The sequence below is a fragment of the Orcinus orca genome, chromosome X, assembly GCF_937001465.1.
Source record: "Orcinus orca chromosome X, mOrcOrc1.1, whole genome shotgun sequence".
Taxonomy (NCBI): Eukaryota; Metazoa; Chordata; class Mammalia; order Artiodactyla; family Delphinidae; genus Orcinus; species Orcinus orca.
Window position 1 is genome coordinate 64,478,478 of NC_064580.1, and position 17,365 is coordinate 64,495,842.

Consider the following 17,365-nt stretch of genomic DNA (forward strand, 5'->3'; position numbering starts at 1 on the left):
GGATTCTTAACTGCTGTGCCACCAGGGAATCCCACAGGGCTGGTTTTTAAATTTATTGTTTTGCTCTATCCAAATGATAATGTTTCCTTCTGTCATGCCAGAGGTTGGCATGACACTTTGCAATCTCTTAAAACATTTGGAATATCCATTTTGAGAAAAAAGGCCCAACAAGCCTATTTGTCAGATGAAATTAGTATTTTTTAATAATACAGAAACATTAGCCCCAGGGTAATCTCATCTTCACTTTGAAATGTTGCAGCTTTCCCTCTCTGGGAATCTTTATCTCCTGCTCCACAACCTGAAGCAAAGCTTCAGTGAAAGCTGACTCCATGGGGTGCTTAATTCATTAAGGTTCCTCTACCTATTCCTTGAATACAGTCAAGTCAGCTTCATCTCATTGGCCAGAGTTTGTTTTAGATTATAGAATTGCCCTAGAGTTACAACTTGCAAGCAAAGACAGAGCCTCTGCAATTACTAATATATCCTGTGATACCTGGATTAATCCTTTGGGCCTATTGGAAAAGTTAATATACAGAGAATCCAAAATATTCAGGTTTCCTAAACTTGGGATTCCTTACCTCTGATGCAAACCCATTACATGGGCAGAATCCACCTAGACCATTTTTCATTGCCTCCTTGAAATAAGGTGGAAGGCTTGAAGAACCAGTGTGAACTCATGAAATCAATGTGAAGATGCTCATGCTGCTTACCATGTCATAAGTTATAAAATCTTCTGTCATTGAGGCATGATTTTCATGTCTTCTGCCAGAATTCATAAAGCTAACAGGCTTACTTTGAGCTTGTACGTATGACAAAATCACAGGACTATAGTTCATGACAAAGCAGATGGTAATGGGACCTATATGGTCCTAAGATTTATAGATTTTATTTAAAGTAGTAATATTTTAATGTTTAGTAGATGGGAAAATATCACCCATGTACATTTTAATCCTTAGGGAAACCTCTGAAATATATGAAAACCTACTAAAAATTATTAAATAAATTAAAATGGAATACTATAAAATATTCAAATCAAATGGAATAGAGGAAAGAAGGAAAAGTAGAATTTTATAAAGAGAGGAGAGACATAATAAAAAGATAGACATAAATGCATATAAATAAATATCTTAATTTTATATGGCCTAGGATTTTGGGCTCAAGATCAGGGGAATAGATGCACTTTCATATTTGCCAAAAACCCTGGATATTATATATAAAAGAAATATAAGAAGAATGAAAAGGGATGGAGATCAGCAAGAGACACTGGCACCCAAGAAAAGACATTACATTGAGGTTTTTTTCTTTTGCCTAATATATCTCAGGTTAAGTGCTGAAGTATCTGGCAAATAGAAAGACCTGTGAGCACAGACCAAAAATCAAAACAGAACAAATCCCTAGGAAAAGGATTCTCTAGCCAGTAGCAACCCATCAAATAAGACAACTTTTAGAAAGTATTGCCCTACTACTTCCAAACCTAAGGGTAAAAATCACTGCTCCATCCACACCTTCATCAGCAAAGGCTGAGTGGCATCATAGCCTTCTCTGTTGCCAATCTACAATGAGACTCTTCAACCACCCTCAACCAATGTCAGGGTAGTATGAGAGAAAGCCTGTTGGGCAGCAAAGCCTTTACTGCACAGTGGCAGCACTAATCCCCATGGCATAAATAGAGGCCTTGTGGGCATCTTGGCTTCATATCCACATCCCGCAGTAACAAAGAGCACTTCCCTCTCTACATGGGGCTTGTCAGATGAGGCCATGTGGTAAGCTAGTACTTCAATCACTCTCCAGCCCTATTGAGTGCTGTCCCAACCACCCATTCTGATATCTGTGGAGGACATGTGGTGAGGAGCATTGATATAATATGCTGTTCCCTCACATCTACATATGATCAGCAGTAATGAGCTTCCTCTCCCTCCTGGAGTTTAAAGAATGTCAAGGGGAGAACCTGTACATTCACTGTTACCTAGTACTTAGATGGCAGAATCTCCATCCCTCACCAGAGCTGACTCATAGGAGGTCTGTAAAAAGAAGATTCAAATGAATTCCAGAATCATATGCCCAAAATGTCTAGCATAAAAAAAAATCATAATCATGGGCGAGGAAATTTTCAACTTTAATGAGAAAAGACAATAAATAGCTGCCAACATAGAGATGACACAGATGTTGGAATTACCTATTGAAGACTATAAAGCAGCCCCCACAGGAATGTTTTAACAAGCAATTAAAAACACATTTGAAATAGAATATCAGAAAATCTCAGTAAGGAAAGAAGATATGAAGGACCAAGTGTTTAATTTCAGAACTGAAAAACATAAATGAAGTAACTAAACAGATGGTTTTAACAGCACAATGGAGATGACAGAGAAAAGACCCAGTGAACTGAAAGATAGAACAATTAAAATTATTCACAGCAAATAGACTAAACATTTTTTTAAGCCTCAAGGGTCTTTGGGACAATAACAGAAGTTCCACACGATTCCTGTCACTGGGGTCCCAGAAGAAGGTAAGAAAGAAGGTAAGTCCAAAATGTGTTTGACAATGACTGAAGACTCCTCCAATTTTTTTAAAACACATAGATTCACAAAGCTTAATGAACCCCAAATAGTAGAAACCCAAAGAAATCCATTCTGAGGCACACAGTAGTCAAACTATTAAAAACAAAAGATACTCATGAAAGCAGCCAGAGGGGGCCAAAAAGAAACAAACAAAAACTATTGTAGAAAAAAACACAAATGATAGTAGACTTGTCCTCAGAAAATGTGGAGGCCAGAAAGAGGTGACTTTACATTTTTCAAGTCATAAAGGAACTGTCACCTAGATTTTTATAGTGGGCAAAGTTATCCTTTAGGAATGAAGAAGAAATAAACACATTTTCAAACAAATTAAACACAGGATAAATTGATGTTCCCAGACCTATTCTATAAGAATGGTTAAAGAACATTCTCCAAACAAGTGAAATGATAAATATTGGAACACTAGGAGGGACGAAAGAACAGTAGAAGGTGAAGACTGTTTAACACTGAGCATGGTTCTCAAAGCATGTGGTGAAAATATTTAAAACTATTATAAATAGGAGAGGGAAAAGAGACAGAAGTTCTCTACACTTATTACCAAGAGCAACTAAAAATCTCTAAGAAGAGATATACTCAAAAACACTAGATAAATCAATATGATATCCTAATACGCACTCAAGTAAAAATTAGTAAGGTAGGAAAGATAAACATAAATGAAAAACAGAAGGAGCAAGCAAACAGCAATATAAATTGTGGAGTTAACCCTACCATGTCAAAAGTTATAATGTAAATTTCTAATTATGGAACAATTATAATGTATATAATATACAATAATATATATAACATAAATTATAATATGGGTACAATTATAAGACAGTGGCATAGAGGACAAATTTACATGGCCAGTTATACATGCTATATATCAGTAAATCACTCAAAATATGGTGATATATATACTTGGAAGTAGAAACATGGAAAAAGCTAACCATGCAAATATGAACCTGAAGAAATTAGGAGTTCCTGTAAATTTCACCACAAAAAATCACAAGGACCAGGAAGAGACAAAACATAATAAAAGAGTCAACTAAGAATATATAACAATCCTAAATTTTATGCATCAAACAGCAGAGGTTGAAAATACAAAAAGTGGTAATGGATACAAAAGTAATAAATAGAGTTGGCAAACACTCCTCTCAATAGTGGATAGAATTAGACAGAAAATTAGTAAGGGTAGAGAATTGATCAAAACTATGAATTACCCAGACTTAATTGACAGAAGAAACAGGCCATCCATATAATACCAAAGTAAATGTTCTCTTCAAATGAACATTTGAAATAAACAAATGTAGAAATGATACCATATTTTGTGCCACAAAGCAAATCTGAATGTGTTTAAAAGCATTTCAACCATAGAGTGTTTTCTGACCACAATAGTATTAAAGCAGAAATGCATAAGTGAAAGGTAACAGGAAATTTTATGAACACTTGGAAACTAAAAAACATACTTTTTTGGGGGGGGGGCGGGTACGCAGGCCTCTCACTGTTGTGGCCTCTCCCGTTGCGGAGCACAGGCTCTGGACGCACAGGCCCAGCGGCCATGGCTCACGGGCCTAGCCGCTCCATGGCATGTGGGATCTTCCCGGACCGGGGCATGAACCCACATCCCCTGCATCAGCAGGCGGACTCCCAACCACTGCACCACCAGGGAAGCCCAAAACATACTTTTAAATAACCCACTGATGAAAGAAAATGTCTTTCAAGAAATACAAATACCTAAAAATGACGAAAAATATTAAATATGTAAGGTACAGCTCAATCAGTGCTGCAAGAAACATATCATTGAATACACACATCAGAAAACACAAAAACCACAAAATCAGTAAACACCTTAAGAAACTAGGAAAAGAATGGCAAATTAAATACAAAACAAGAAGAAGGAAGAGAATAAGACCAGAAACTGATGAAACGATGCACAAAACAATAGAGAAAATGAAACATAAGCTGTTTCATTGAAAGGCTTGTTGAAATTAACAAACCTCTACCAAGACTGGGAAAAAAGTGAAGCCACAAATAGTTCAATAACACAAGAGAAACAAGATATAACAATAAACTATGAAGACCTTAAAGAAATGAGAAAATACGAATAACTTGCCATGCTTGAGTTAGACACATTAAATGAAATGGACCAATACCTTAAAGAACACAAATTACTGTTACTCGCTAAAAGAAGTAAAATGAATACTCCAATAACAACTTATTTACATTTATAATTTTAAAACTCCTGGAAAAAAGATCTCCAGGCCCACTTTGTTTTACTGCAAAAACAAACTAAATATTTTCAGATTTATCACCAATTTGCATGTGATCTCTTTCAGAAAATAAAAAAGAAAAGCACTTCTTAACTCATTCTGTAAGACTAGGTTGTTGCCTTTATATCAAAGGCAAATGAACTTAAAAAATAAATAAAATACATAAATAAACTACAGACTAATATCAGTTTAATATAGATATACAATTCCTTAACAAATAGACAAATTTTTTTTTTTTGGCAGTACGCGGACCTCTCACTGTTGTGGCTTCTCCCGCTGCAGAGCACAGGCTCAGCGGCCATGGCTCACGGGCCCAGCCGCTCCGCAACATGTGGGATCCTCCCGGACCGGGGCACGAACCCGTGTCCCCTGCATCAGCAGGTGGACTCTCAACCACTGCGCCACCAGGGAAGCCCAACAAATAGACAATTTGAATAAGCCCTTATGTATTACAGAAATTAAATCGATAAATAACAGCCTTCAATAAGGGAAAGCATAAGGCCTAGATGGATTCACTGGGGAATTCTATCAACAATTTATGGAAGAAACTATGTCAATACTCTGCAAAGTCTTCCAGAAGATAGAAGCAGTAGGAATATTTCCTAACTCATACAATTGGACCACAATTACCATATATCAAAATCACAGACATTAAAAGAATACTACAAACCTGTATTTCATGAACACAGATGTAAAAATCCTTAACAAAATATTATATCAAATCCAAATATGAATTAAAATTTTTAAGCCGTGAACTTACGGAATTTACCCCATGTAAGCAACATGGTTTCAACATTCAAAAATCAGTTTCTGTAATCCATCACATCAACAGGCTAAAAAAAGAAAAATCATATGGTCATATAAATAGATGCAGTAAAAATCATTTGACAAAATCCAAAACCCATACATGATTTGTAAAAAAGAATAAAGAGTAACATCCTTAACCTGATAAAAACTTATTCAAAAAACCTACAGCTAATATCATTTTTTAAAATTGTATTTTAAAAATGTTTTATTGAAATATAGTTGATTTAAATGTGTGAGTTTCAGTTGTACAGCAAAGTGAGATATATATATATATATATTTTTAAGATTATTTTCCATTATAGGTTATTAAAAGATATTGACTATAGTTCCCTGTGCTATACAGTAGGTCCTTGTTGGTTATCTATTTTATATAGAGTACTGTGTATATTTTAATCCCAAACCCCTAATTTATTCCTCCCTCCCTCTTTCCCCTTTGGTAGCCATAAGGTTCTGTTCCGTGAGTCTATTTCTGTTTTGCAAATAAGTTCATTTGTATCATTTTTTAGATTCCACAAATAAGTGATATATATTTGTCTTCCTCTGTCTGGTATGACTCTGGTATGACTGCTTGGATTGCATGAGCCCCATTAGCACCAAATGCGCAGGGAAGCAGGCAGCCACGGGCGCAAGAGATATGGCCCTCTCTGGATTATTCTTAACTTAGGATGCAACTAACTATAGTTTTCAACATAAGTGAAACAAAAAGTGAAAAGAGATATAGAAAGATCCACAATTATTCTTGGAGAATTTAACTTTCCTCTCTCGTTATTCATCAATTATTATTATTAATTCATTATTTTATTCATATATGAAATCACGTAGACAGAAAATATCATGGATGTAGAAGTCTAAACACTATAAATCAACTTTACTTAGATGACATTTATGGAACACTCCACCTAACAACTGTAGATTGCAAGTTCACTTGAAACATTCAGCAGTATTCACCATATGCTCAGCCAAAAGGAAATTTGATCAAATGTACTATGATCATAATCATAGAAAGTGTTATTTGTCGCAATAATGGAATTAAACCAGAAATCAGTAACAGAAACATCTGATACATCCTCTACTCTTTGGAAATTAAGCAACAACCTCTCCAAATCTAATTGGTATAAGAAATTAGATTTGTATAAGAATTAGATTAGAAAATATTTTGAACTGAATAAAACATACAGCATATCAAAACTGGGATGTTTCTACACAGAACTTGAAATTTTTAACGTTAAATTCTTACATTGGTATTCAAGAAAGGCTTTAAATCATTAAAAATTTCCCCTTGAAGCAGGGAGAAAAAGAACAAATTAAACTGAAAGCAAGCGGTAGTAATGAATAATAAATATGGGAGCTAAAATCAGTGAAATTGAAAAAAGAAAGTAAAATTAGCAAAAGCAAACCTTTCTAAAATCAATAAATATGATAAGCTACCTGCCGTAACCTCCAAGAAAAAAAGAGACATAACAAAATTATCATTATCATGAATAAAAGATGATATTATTACAAACCCTAAAGGCATTAAAAGATATTAAAACACCAACTACTATAATTACACCAAGAACAGATAATTTGAATAGGCCCATATTTATTAAAGAATTATATAATTTGTATTTAAATAACCTTTCAACTTCAAAGTTTTGGTGGAAGAAATCAATGACCTAAATTAATTGAGAGACATACTGTGTTCATGGGTTTGAAGACTCATCATAGTAAGGATGCCAATTCTCCTCAAATTTATCTGTAGAATTAACAATTTTCCAAACATGATCATAGCAGTTAGTAGTATACTGTCTACCTACTAAATAAATATTTTCAATATTTTTGTATGATCGAGTGATGAAATAAGTGACCAAAAAATACATTACAAATAAACTTTTTGTAGAACTTATTTTTCAGCTTGAGACTCTTCTGTATATCAGTTTTCCATTTGTCAAATTAGTGTAACAATTGTGGGATCTTAGTTTTTTAAAATGATTCAGTGCAAGGTGTATGGATAGAAAATATATTTAATTGAACTCAGTATGATGAATTACATCATGATATTTCCTATATTTTAAAACATTTCATATATGATATTCTGTTATACATTTTCTTATTTGGTTCCCCAGAACTTTTGTATTTCTCCATATTCCTACTTTTTGCATATTTTTTATTTATTTATTTTTATTATTTTTTTTTATTTTTTAACATCTTTATTGGGGTATAATTGCTTTACAATGGTGTGTTAGTTTCTGCTTTATAACAAAGTGAATCAGTTATACATATACATATGTTCCCATATCTCTTCCCTCTTGTGTCTCCCTCCCTCCCACCCTCCCTATCCCACCCCTCCAGGCTGTCACAAAGCACCAAGCCAATATCCCTGTGCCATGCAGCTGCTTCCAACTAGCTATCTACCTTACTACGTTTGTTAGTGTGTATATGTCCATGACTCTCTCTAGCCCTGTCACAGCTCACCCTTCCCCCTCCCCATAACCTCAAGTCCGTTCTCTAGGAGGTCTGCGTCTTTATTCCTGCCTTACCCCTAGGTTCTTCATGACATTTTTTTTTCTTAAATTCCATATATATGTGTTAGCATACGGTATTTGTCTTTTTCTTTCTGACTTACTTCACTCTGTATGACAGACTCTAAGTCTATCCACCTCATTACAAATAGCTCAATTTCGTTTCTTTTTATGGCTGAGTAATATTCCATTGTATATATGTGCCACATCTTCTTTATCCATTCATCCGATGATGGGCACTTAGGTTGTTTCCATCTCCAGGCTATTGTAAATAGAGCTGCAATGAACATTTTGGTACATGACTCTTTTTGAATTTCGGTTTTCTCAGGGTATATGCCCAGTAGTGGGATTGCTGGGTCATATGGTAGTTCTATTTGTAGCTTTTTAAGGAACCTCCATACTGTTCTCCATAGTGGCTGAACCAATTCACATTCCCACCAGCATTGCAAGAGTGTTCCCTTTTCTCCACACCCTCTCCAGCATTTATTGTTTCTAGATTTTTTGATGATGGCCATTCTGACTGGTGTGAGATGATATCTCATTGTAGTTTTGATTTGCATTTCTCTAATGATTAATGATGTTGAGCATTCTTTCATGTGTTTGTTGGCAGTCTGTATATCTTCTTTGGGGAAATGTCTGTTTAGGTCTTCTGCCCATTTTTGGATTGGGTTGTTTGTTTTTTTGTTATTGAGCTGCATGAGCTGCTTGTAAATTTTGGAGATTAATGGAAAATGGATGAGAAGTAGTATTATATAGTTGACTACTGTGAGGATTAATTTTATGTGTTGTTGAGAATTTAAACTCCATAATATTGCTGCCTTGGCATCCATTTTGTATGTTTAAGTACCCTGCAGGGGCCTTAAGTTGACACTAGCCCCTTCAAAGAATGCATGCCCTATATAACAGCAGGGGCACAAATGTAAATGTAGGGTCCTGATATGACTCCCCAAACTGCCCTTGTAGTAAGCATTCTCATCCAAAGCCTCCCCCTTGTGCACCTTTTATATTAGACTCAAGAAGCTTTCCAAAGTCCGATTCTTTTTGGTTTGAATTGACCAATTCAGCCCTAGCCTGGGATCTCTTGCGGTCTTTTGTTGAACTGTGACTCACCATCTGACATCCTGAGGCTCTACTTGACAAATGATAATTTAACAAGTCACAACATGTGTCAGTTTGACTGCACTAAGTGATGCCCCAGATAGCCGGTAAAGAATTATTTCTGGGTGTATCTGTGAGAGTCTATCCAGAAGATTTGTATTTGAATCAGTAGACTGAGTAAAGAATATCCACCCTCACCAATGTGCCAGAATAGAACAAAAAGGCAAAGGAAGAGTGAATTCTTTCCTGCTGTCAGACATTGGAGCTCCTGGTTCTCAGGCTTTCAGACTCCAGGATTTACACCACCACCTCTCTTCTCCCCTAGAGTTTCAGTCTTGGAATGGGAGTTACATCATTGGTTCCCCTGTCTCCCAGGACTTCAGACTTGGACTGAATTATACCACCAGCTTTCCTGAGCCTCCAGCTTGCTGACAGCAGATCATGGGACTTCTCATCCTGTGTTGCCACATGGGCCAATTCCTATAATAAATCTCTTCATATATTTGTTTTATATCCTTCTGGTTCTGTTTCTAAGGGGAACCCTGACTAATATAACTAGTTTATATGAATGTGTAAAGTGAAGGAGTAGAAAAAACACTTTGAAATTTAAATCTCAGAATTAGGATGCTCAAATTAATTTTTAAAGACATACTTTCAAGTATTAGATTTAAAATTCTCATGTCTATTTCATAATATCTTCAAAAGTTAACCTTAGGGGCTTCCTTGGTGGCGCAGTGGTTGAGAGTCCGCCTGCCGATGCAGGGGACATGGGTTCGTGCCCCGGTCCAGGAAGATCCCACATGCCACAGAGCGGCTAGGCCTGTGAGCCATGGCCACTTAGCCTGAGCGTCCGGAGCCTGTGCTCCGCAGTGGGAGAGGCCACAACAGTGAGAGGCCCACGTACTGCAAAAAAAAAAAAAAAAAAAAAGAGTTAACCTTAAAATGTTAGAGCAATTATAATTAGAAAAATATACCAGTAGAGCAATTATACCTCAGTATGGGAAATTTATTTGAGAACCATTATAACCACTTGTCAGCGTTTTTAAGCTGAGCCATATTCATGATAACTTATTCCAAAAATAATATATTTTCAAATGTATTTACAAGTGTCTGTCATCAAGATTTTTGTAGACTATTAGAACTAAAGTTAATGTTTTGGTTTTTACTGTAACAGTGTTAAACATGCCAATTATAGAAGAGTAAATTGCAGGCATTAATAAAAATATTGAAAAGTAAGTAAAGATAAACTACTATACATATATATGTAGTAGTTGGGTATCTTCTTAGGTCTGGGAAATATCAATTCTAAATAACAACTCTTGGTCCTGTTTTTAAAATAGGTTTGTGGCAGACAAACCATAAGGTAACCCCCAATATTTTCTTGTCTACTAGTGTTTACACCTTTGTCTATTCCCCTCCCCTTCTGTGCACACAGTACCTGTGACTTCCAACCAATAGCAAACTCTAAACAATGGCAGAGGTGATGGAATGTCATTCACTTGATTAGGTTATGTTATGTGACCAAAAGTCACTTCTATGATTATATCATGTTATCTAAGACTCTATCCTATATCAGACTGGAGGAAGAAACTCATTGCTGGTTTCACAATGTAAGCAGTTATGTTGGGGAGACACATGGGAAACAGGAACTGTGGCATCATTTAGGACCTGAGGTCAGTCTCCTGCTGGCAGGCAGCAAAATGTCTGAAAATTTGGTTATATAGCCACAAGAACATGAATTATGCCAACAACCTGAATGAACTTGGAAGTATATTCTTTTCCTAACTATTCCTACAGATGAGAACCCAGCCCAGCCAACACCTTGATTACAGTCTTGTGAGACCCTAAGCAGAGGAGGCAGCTAAGCTGTCCCAGATCCTTGGCCAACACATAACACGATATAAAAAATGTGTGTTATTTAAAGCTGTTAACTTCATGGTAATTTTTAGCCAGGAATAGAAAATGAATATAAAGTTTAATGTGAAGTTGTCTATGTCTACAATCTATTTGAATAGTCTTTAACCTGTTCTTCTACAAATATATTTTTTGATTAGCTTTGGAAAGGATTATCATCTAGTATATTTTTCAGGATTGCTCCTAAAATTTTAAAACTTTTGTTTTCTTTACAAGTAGGTTTATGAGCTATCTACTGTTGTGTAAAAAATTGGCCCATAATATGAAGGCTTAAAACTACAAACATTAATTACCTCACAGTTTGTAGGAATTAGAAATTCAGGTATAGCTTAGCTAATAGTTCTGGCACAGCATTTCTCAGAATATTGGAGCCAGGGAGTCTGTTGAGACTGGAACCATCTGAAGGTTTGACTGGGTTGTGGGATTCACTTATAAGATTGCTCAGTCACATTGCTTTTGGTAGGAATATTTCATTCCTTCTATGCGGGCCTCAGCATATAGCAGTTGGCTTTTCCCAGAGTGAACAATCCAAGAGAGAGAGCAAGGAAGAAGCCTCCAATGCCTTTTGTGATATAGTCCTCCTGAGTCGTGTACCATCACTTGTATTTTGTAGCCACCTCCTATTGCTATTGTGGTGAGAGCAAGTGTTGGGAGGATCTGCTTGAAACACTGTGTGATGTTAATCATCTTTGTGTGAGTGGTTTGTCCCCAGTAAATTGCATAACAGTAAAAAGTGATTTCTGCTTGTTTTTGTGTTTGTTTGCGGTACACGGGCCTCTCCCGCTGAGGAGCACAGGCTCCGGACGCACAGGCTTAGCGGCCATGGCTCATGGGCCCAGCCGCTCCGCGGCATGTGGGGTCCTCCCAGACCAGGGCACGAACCCATGTCCCCTGCATTGGCAGGTGGCCTCTCAACCACTGCGCCACGAGGGAAGCCCTGTTTTTGTGTATTTTTCATGTTTAGTGCAATACAGTAAACCTTGTATAACATCATGGGACCCATTCAAAGTGCCACTAGTGATGCTGGAAGTGCTCCCAAGAAGCAGAAAAAAGTTGTGACATTACAAGAAAAAGTTGAATTGCTTGACATGCACCTGCCATTTCAAGATAAATCCAGTATAAGGATTATTGTAAGAAAAGGAAAGAAAACGAAATTCATAACGTCCTTGCTGTGGCTAGCAACAGACCTAAAAACCTTGCACTTTTTGTGAAATAACTTTTTATCTCCTATTGAAAATGCAGCTTCTATGTGGGTGCAGGATTGGTATAAGAAAGTCATGCCTATAGACTCTAATATGATTCAAAATAAAGCTATGTCAGTATATGGCAAAGCAAAAGGAAGGTGAAGGATCTAAAGCTGGAGAATTTAATGCCAGAAAAGGATGGTTTGATCATTTTAGAAAGAGGTTTGGCTTAAAAAATGTCACGATAACAAGAGAACCAACTTCTGCTAATGAAGAGGCAGCAGACAAGTTCCCAGATACCATTAAGAAAATCACTGAGGAGAAAGGATGTCTTTTTTAAAAATATGTATTTTATTGATTTTTAACTAATTTTATTGGAGTATAGTTGCTTTACAATGTTGTGTTAGTTCCTGCTGTACAGCAGAGTGAATCAGTTATACGTATACATATATCCCCTCTTTTTTAGATTTCATTCCCACTTAGGTCACCACACAGCACTGAGTACTACTGTGCTATACAGTAGGTTCTCATTAGTTATCTATTTTATTCACAATAGTGTATATATGTCAGTCCCAATCTCCCAATTCATCCCACCCCCATTCCCCCCTTGGTATCCATAAGTTCTTTACATCTGTGTCTCTATTCCTGCTTTGCAAGTAAGTTCATCTGTACCATTTTCTTTTTTTTTTTCATCTGTACCATTTTCTAGATTTCCACGTATAAGTGATATTATATGATATTTGTTTTTCTCTTTCTGACTTCATTCTGTATGACAGTCTCTAGGTCCATCCACATCTCTGCAAATGATCCAATTTCGTTCCTTTTAATGGCTGAGTAATATTACATTGTATATATGTACCACATCTTTATCCATTCCTCGGTTGATGGATGTTTAGATTGCTTCCACGTCCTGTCTATTGTAAATAGTGCTGCAATGAACATCTGGGTGCATGCATCATTTCAAATTATGGTTTTCTCTGGGTATATGCCCGGTAATGAGATTGCTGTGTCATATGGTAGTTCTATTTTTAGTTTTTTTAGGAACCTCCATACTGTTCTCCATAGTGGCTGTACCAATTTACATTCCCACCAACAGAGTAGGAGGGTTCCCTTTTCTCCACATCCTTTCCAGCATTTATGGTTTGTAGATTTTTTTGATGATGGCCGTTCTGACTGGTGTGAGGTGATATTTCATTGTAGTTTTGATTTACATCTCTCTAGTACTTAGTGATGTTGATCTTCTTTTCATGGGTTTGTTGGTCATTGCGACAGTCAGGTATGGGCCCAACTCTCCAGCGTCATCCATTTTCAGGGCTAGTTAATTTGGCAGGTGAGTTGTTACACACTCCTTACCAGATTCCAACATCCATGGCCACTGTCCTGCTGAAAGGGTATCTTCTTGAACAGGTTTTTAACGCAGACAAAAGTGCCTTATTCTGGGCGGAAAATGCCACAAAGGACTTCTATTAGTAAGGAAGAGAAGCAACCATCAGAATTTAAGGCAGGAAGGGGTAGGATAACTCTACTGTTTTGTGCAAATGGAGTCGGGTTTATGAACAGGACTGCCTTTACCTATAGAGCAGCTAACCCCCGAGCCTTGAAGGGAAAAGGTAAACACCAACTGCCAGTCTTTTGGTTGTACAACAAGAAGGACTGGACGACAACCCTTTTTTCTGGATTGGTTCCATTAATGCTTTGTCCCTGAAGTCAGGAAATACTTTGCCAGTAAGGGATGGCCTTCTGAGGTTCTTTTGATATTGGACAATGCCCCTGGCCATCCAGAACCCCATGAGTCCAATACTGAGGGCGTCAAAGTGGTTTATGCCCCCAAATACACGTCTGTAATTCAGCCTCTAGGTCAGAGGGTCATAAGGATCTTTAAGGCTCATTACACACAGTACTGTATGGGAAAGATTGTCAATGCTATAGAAGAGAACCACGATAGAGAGAACATCATGAAAGTCTGGAAGGAGTACACCATTGAAGATGCCATCATTGTTATAGAAAAAGCCATGAAAGGCATCAAGCCCAAAACAATAAATTCCTGCTGGAAAAAAACTGTCCAGATGTTGTGCATGACTTCACAGGATTTAGGACAGAGCCATCAAAGAAATCATGAAATAGATTGTGGATATGGCCAAAAAGATGGGGAGAGTGAGTGATTCAAGATATGGATCTATTGAGAAATTCAAGAGTTAACAGACACCATACCAGAGCAATTAACAGATGACAACTTGATGGAGATGAGTGCTTCTGAACCAGTGCCAGACGACAAGTAAGAAGACTTAGAAGCAGCACCAGAAAACAAATTGACGTTAGACAATCTAGCAGTGTTCCAGTTATTCAAGACTGCTTTTGACTTCTTTTATGACAGGGACCCTTATATGATACAGGTGCTGAAACTAAAGCAAATCTTGGAAGAAGGATTAGTACCATATAGAAACAGTTTTAGAGAAATGGAAAGACAAAAAAGTTAGACAGAAATTGTGATGTATTTCTGTAAAGTTGCACCGAGTGTGCCTGCCTCTCCTGCCTCCCCTTCTACCTCTGCCATCCCTGAGACTGCAAGACCAAACCCTCCTCATCCTCCTCAGTCTAGTCAATATGAAGATGATGAAGATGAAGAATTTACGATGATCCACTTCCACTTAACGGTAGCAAATAATCACCATGCCCTACAGTTTAGAAACTTATCTATTGTGTATGTCTGTGAATGTCTTCATATGAAAATCTAATAAACTTACAGCAAAAACTCTATGGGACCTTTTTTGTCACCATTGTCATCATCATCCCCTAAGTATTCATTGTATATCACATCCTGTACAAGACTTGTATTGAGCTGGGTAACCTATCCTTACATAGGCATAATGTGAATGACATTTAATATAAAATTAGTACTGGGTTAGTTTTCTTACTGTTTTATAACTTTACTTTCAAAGAATTACATTACAGTATGCCTCTCGTTATTAGAGAAACTGTGCATCAGCCTTATCATAACAGGTAAGTGGTTTTTTAAAAGTGTAATAACATTTCCAATACTGTATTAAGAATGTGACTGTAATATTGCATACCATAAAATTTTTATAACATTTCATTCATTAGTGTATAGGCTATCATATTGATTACACTAGGCTACCATAAAGCAATCTTTCTTATCAATGCATGAAAATAAATCAATACCTGTAAATAAATATTAATTTCTTTTTTCACATTGTTTCATTTTTGATGTCTAGTGTTAATAATATGTATAACATCTAAAGTGTTTTGTATCATATAAGACTGTTGTGGGTACTCACAGATGATTCATCTTGTAAACAGATGATGTAAACTTATGGTATCAATTAATATATTACAGTACTGTAAATGTATTTTCTCTTATGATTTTCTTAACATTTTCTTTTCTCTAGCTTACTTTATGGTAAGAATGTAATATATAATACATATAGCATACAAATATGTGTTAATTGACTGTTTATGTTATCAGTAAGACTTCTGGTCAACAGTTGGCTATTAGTAAAGTTTTTAGGGAGTCAAAAGTTATATGCAGGTATTTGACTGAATGAGGGTTTGGTGCCCCTAGCCCCCACATTGTTCAAGAGTCAACTGCATTTATGTAATAATGAGACCTCTATAAAAAGAAATGTGTAAAATGAAAGGAATATTGAAATAATTATGCAGCTATGCAAGTAACTACTCTGTCTCTTTTCCCTTTCTCACACACACACACACACACACACACACACACACACACACACACATGCCCTTATTCAGTTTTGCTAGTATATTTTTAGTGGTTATTTATATTATTATTTTAAACTCAACAAACTGTGGGATAATAGTTTTAATTGATGAGAAAGAATAGCATGCTTGGTGTAAATTTAAAAAACATCTCATTATTTATTTAAGTGGTATGCAAGGTTATAGCTTAGTTAGGTAATTGAGTAACTTGGTCATTCTAATGTTTTTTCCATTCCAGCTTCAGTTAAAAAGTTTGGAGATTAATAGCAGACTTGTTATAAGTAACAGCTTACCACATACATTAGTAATGTGGTTTGTAAACTCATTAAAAGATTGTGGTAGCTGAAGTAAAACAGTCATGTTGCTATACAGAGTGGTGTTTTATCTTCTTTCTCTAAGCATCTCAGCTTTGAGTCATTCCTGAAGAAGGGTTTAATCACGTTCCAGCAAGTCTCTTCATCTTTGACATCCATCTGCACTGCTGAGCTCTGTGGACCTGGTCTTATACTTGGTTTGGTTTCTGTAGCATCTTTATTAAGCTATAAAAAAGGAGAATGAATATTAACAAATCCATTAAAATATTATAGAGGGTTGATAAAAATACAAGTAGACTAAAATGCAAGGACAGAATCCTTCAGGAAAGAACCATGCATGTTAATATCTATGAAGTAAAAGAACCACAAGTAGATAGATTCAAATGACTGTTGAGAGGAACTGGGGGAAATACAACAATAATGCAGAAAATGGCTTAAGGACAGTGATCTAAAAACATATTCACTTTCATGTGATTTAGTAAGAAGAAACAACATTATTAAGAAAGCTTAAATTAAGTGAAGTAATTTAGGAAGAGAAAGACAAATACCATATGATATCACTTATATGTGGAATCTAAAATATGACACAAATGAACATATCTATGAAACAGAAACAGACTCACAGACATAGAGAACAGACTTGTGATTGCCAATGAGGAGGGGAGTAGGGGAGGGAAGTATTGGGAGTTTGGGATTAGCAGATGTAAACTATTATGTATAGGATGGATAAACAACAAGGTCCTACTGTATAGCACAGGGAACTATATTCAGTATATTGTGATAAACCATAATGGAAAAGAATATGAAAAAGAACATATATATATGTATAACTGAGTCACTTTGCTGTACAGCAGAAATTAACACAACATTGTAAATTAACTATACTTCAATAAAATTTAAGAGAAAAAGAATGCTTGTATTAAAAGGCTACCATTTAAAATGAATTTGAGGATTTTTTTTCAAAAAAAAAAAGTCACCAAAAGA

At 36.1% G+C, this 17,365-nt stretch overlaps 1 pseudogene; it reads left to right on the forward strand.

Moving 5' to 3' along the window:
- Positions 1-17,365, forward strand: part of LOC117198132 (dnaJ homolog subfamily B member 6-like) — a 94,150-nt pseudogene that overhangs the window by 65,117 nt on the left and 11,668 nt on the right.